The following is a 4,293-nucleotide window of genomic DNA, read 5'->3' as shown; positions in this document are numbered from 1 at the left end:
CCCTTTCAAAAAAAAAAAAAAAAAAAAAAGACAAAGCCTTGCTCTTTTCCCAGCCTGGGGCGCGGGGGCCAAGTCTGGGCTCCAGCCAACCTCAACCTCCCAGACTCAACCAGTCCTCCCTACCTCAGCCTCCTGAGTAGCTGGGACCACAGGCACATACCACCACACCCGGCTAATTTTTATTTATTTTTTATTTTTATTTTTTTGTAGAGACAGAGTCTTGCCATGTTGCCCAGGCTGGTCTCGAGCTTCTGGGCTCAACCAATCCTCCCACCTTGGCCTCTCAAAGTGCTGGGATTACAGGCATGAGCCACTAAGCCTGGCCATCAACAGAATTCTCTACCTAACAAAAATATCTTTCAAAAACCTAAGTAAGAGGCCGGGCGCGGTGGCTCAAGCCTGTAATCCCAGCACTTTGGGAGGCCGAGACGGGCGGATCACGAGGTCAGGAGATCGAGACCATCCTGGCTAACACGGTGAAACCCCGTCTCTACTAAAAAATACAAAATATTAGCCGGGCGAGGTGGCGGGCGCCTGTAGTCCCAGCTACTCGGGAGGCTGAGGCAGGAGAATGGCGTGAACCCGGGAGGTGGAGCTTGCAGTGAGCTGAGATCAGGCCACAGCACTCCAGCCTGGGCGGCAGAGCGAGACTCCGTCTCAAAAAAAAAAAAAAAAAAAAAAAAAAACCTAAGTAAGATAAAGGTTTTTTCAGACATATAGCATCATTAATAATTAGGGAAACACAAACTAAACCACAATGAGATATCACTACACACCCATTAGAAGGGCTACAATTTAAGAGATGGAAGTGTGGAATCAACTCAAATGTCCATCAACTAATGAGTGGATAAACAAAATACCCATACAATTAAATATTATTCAGCAATAAAAATAAAGTGCTGCTACATGTTACAACATGGATGAACCCTGAAAACCTAATATGTTAAGTGAAAGAAAGTCACAAAAGACCTCGTATCATATGATTCCATTTAATGTTAAATGTATAGAATAGGCAAATCCACAGAGAGAGAAAGTATATTAGTGGGTGCATAGGACTAGGGGGAAAAGATCTGGGGGAATAATGAGGTGTTACCACTAAATAGTATGGGGTTTTCTTTTCTTAAAAGTTCTAATATTGGTTGTAGTGATAGAGGCACAATTCTGTGAATACAATAAACAATGTTTTACTTTTTTTGAAATGGAGTTTCGCTCTTGTTGCCCAAGCTGGAGTGCAATGGCGTGATCTCAGCTCACCGCAACCTCCGCCTTCCGGGTTCAAGGGATTCTCCTGCCTCAGCCTCCCGAGTAGCGGGGATTACAGCATGCGCCACCATGCCCAGCTAATTTTTTGTATTTTTAGTTGAGATGGGGTTTCACCACGTTGGTCAGGCCAGGCTGGTCTCGAACTCCTGACCTCAGGCGATCCACCTGCCTCAGCCTCCCAAAGTGCTGGGATTACAGGTGTGAGCTACCACACCTGGCTTTTTAAAAATTATTATTATTTTTTTCAAACAGAGTCTCGCTCTGCTGCCCAGGCTGGAGTGCAGTGGCACAATCTCAGCTCACTGCAACCTCTGCCTCCCAGGTTATAGCAATTCTCCTGCCTCAGCCTTCCAAGTAACTGGGACTAGAGGCGTACACCGCCAAACTTGGCTAATTTTTTTTTATTTTAGTAGGGATGGGGTTGTTTACCATGTTGCCCAGGCTGCTCTTGAACTCCTGAGCTCAGGCAATCCACCCGCCTCAGCCTCCCAAAGTGCTAGGATTACTGGCATGAGCCACCATGCCTAGCCAATTTTTTATTTTAAATGTGCAAATTGTATGGTATGTGAATTATATCTCAATGGAACTATGTTTTTAGAAAAGGCTGGCGTGTTGGAGAGAATATATACTGGAACTGGACCTCTCATACGCTGCTGGTAGGTACAAACCACTTTGAGTTTGTCAGTTTCTTAAAAAGTTAAAAATACAGCTGGGCACGGTGGCTCATGCCTGTAATCTCAGCACTTTGGGAGACTGAGGAGGGCGGATCACTTGAGGTCAGAGTTCAAGACCAGCCTGGCCAACATGGTGAAACCCCGTCTCTAATAAAAAAAATACATAAAAATTAGCTGGGCATGGTGGTGGGCGCCTCTAACCCCAGCTACTCAGGAGGCTGAGGCAGGAGAATAGCTTGAACACGGGAGGCGGAGGTTGCAGTGAGGCAAGATCATGCCGCTGGACTCTAGCCTGGGTGACAATGCGAGACTCCGTCTCAAGAAGAAAGAAAAAAAAAAAAACATTAAAAATACATGTATCATATGAATCAGCCAATCCAGTCCTAGATATTTACCCAAGAGAAATGAAAGTATATGTTCATACAGAGACTTGCACATGAATGTTTATAGCAGCTTTATTTGTAATAGTTGAACTCTGGAAACAACCCATAGTCTGTCAATAATAGGTAAAGAATAAACAAGTCTTGGTATAATCCACACAATGGAATACTACTCAGCGAGAAAAAGAAATAGACTCACATAAAGGGTGTGGTAGGCAGGTGGATGACATTAAAAGAGGCCAATATGAGACACTTAAGATGACAAAGCCATTCTGTGTCCTTTTTTTTTTTTTTTTTTTTACAAATGGGGTCTCACAGGCACGGTGGCTCATGCCTGTAATCCCAGGCACTTTGGAAGGCCAAGGTAGGCAGATAGCCTGAGTCCAGGAGTTTGAGACCAGCCTGGGCAACATGGTGAAACCCCAGCTCTACAAAAAAAAAAAAAAAAAGATACAGAATGGCTTTATCATATGAAGAGGAGGTCAAGGCTTCAGGAGCTGTGACTGTACCACTGCACTCTAGCCTGCGTGACTGACTGACACCCTGTCTCAAAATAATAATAATATCACATGTAATCCCAGCACTTTGGGAGGCCGAGGTGGGCGAATCACCTGAGGTGAGGAGTTCAAGACCAGCCTGACCAACATTGTGAAACCCAGTCTCTACTAAAAATGCAAAATTAGCCAGGTGTGATGGTGCATGCCCGTAATCCCAGCTACTCGGGAGGCTGAGGCAGGAGAATCGCTTGAACCCGGGAGGTGGGCCATTGCACTCCAGCCTGGGCAACAAGGGCAAAACTCCATCTCTCTCTCTCTCTCTCACACACACACACACATACACACACACACAAAAATTGGCTAGGCATGGAGGCACATGTCTGTAAACTCAGCTACTCAGGAGGCTGAGGCAGGAGAATTGCTTGAACGCGGGAGGCGGTGGTTGCCTTGAGCCAAGATCGCGCCCTTTCACTCCAGCCTGGGCAACAAGCACGAAACTCTGTTTCAAAATAATAATAATAATAATACAGAGAACTCTTCTGTACAATTTACCCAGTTTCCCACAATGGTAACATCTTACAAAACTAGAGTACAACATCGCAACCAGGATATTGATCTTGATACAATCTACTGATCATATACTCTTTTTGTTTTTTGAGACAGAGTCTCACTCTGTCGCCCAGGCTGGAGTGCAGTGGTGAGATCTCAGCTCACTGCACACTGTGCCTCCTGGGTTCAAGCCATTTTCCTGCCTCAGCCTCCCAAGTAGCTGGGATTACAGGCGCCTGCCACTACACCTGGCTAATTTTTTTTGTATTTTTAGTAGAGGCAGGGTTTCACCATGTGGGCCAGGATGGTCTCTAACTCCTGACGTCAAATGATCCACCCATCTCGGCCTTCCAAAGTGTGGGATTACAGGTGTGAGCCACTACCATGCCCACCACATCTGGCCCTTTGATCTTATATTCTTCTTTTTTTTGAGACGGAGTTTCGCTCTTGTTGCCCAGGCTGGAGTATAATAGTGTGATCTCGGCTCACTACAACCTCCACCTCCCACATTTAAGCGATTCTCCTGTCTCAGCCTCCCAAGTAGCTGGGATTACAGGCATGTGTCACCACGCCTGGCTAATTTTGTATTCTTAGTAGAGATGGGGTTTCTCCATGTTGGTCAGGCTGGTCTCGAACTCCTGACCTCAGGTGATCTGCCCACCTTAGCTTCCCAAAGTGCTGGGATTACAGGCGTGAGCCACTGCGCCAAGCCTTGATCTTATATTCTTGAGTGTTTTAGTTCTATACAATTTTATCACATGGATTCCTGTATGCCACTGGACTTGGAAGTTCACACCTGTAATTCCTACACTTTGGGAGGCCAGGAGGATCACGTGCAGCCAGAAGTTTCAGACCAGCCTGGGCAATAGAGCAAGAATCCATTTCTATTAAAAAGAAAGAAAGAAAGAAAGAAAGAAAGAAAGAAAGAAA

General features: G+C 45.6%; 1 pseudogene; it reads left to right on the top strand.

Annotated features, from left to right (window-relative positions):
* Positions 1 to 4,121: 4,121 nt before the first annotated feature.
* The window catches only part of LOC108540524 (28 kDa heat- and acid-stable phosphoprotein pseudogene), a 5,985-nt pseudogene continuing 5,813 nt past the window's right edge, over positions 4,122 to 4,293 (top strand).

The sequence above is a fragment of the Rhinopithecus bieti genome, unplaced genomic scaffold (assembly GCF_001698545.2).
Source record: "Rhinopithecus bieti isolate Rb0 unplaced genomic scaffold, ASM169854v2 scaffold_18548, whole genome shotgun sequence".
Taxonomy (NCBI): domain Eukaryota; kingdom Metazoa; phylum Chordata; class Mammalia; order Primates; family Cercopithecidae; genus Rhinopithecus; species Rhinopithecus bieti.
This window is presented reverse-complemented; position numbering and strand designations above follow the sequence as displayed.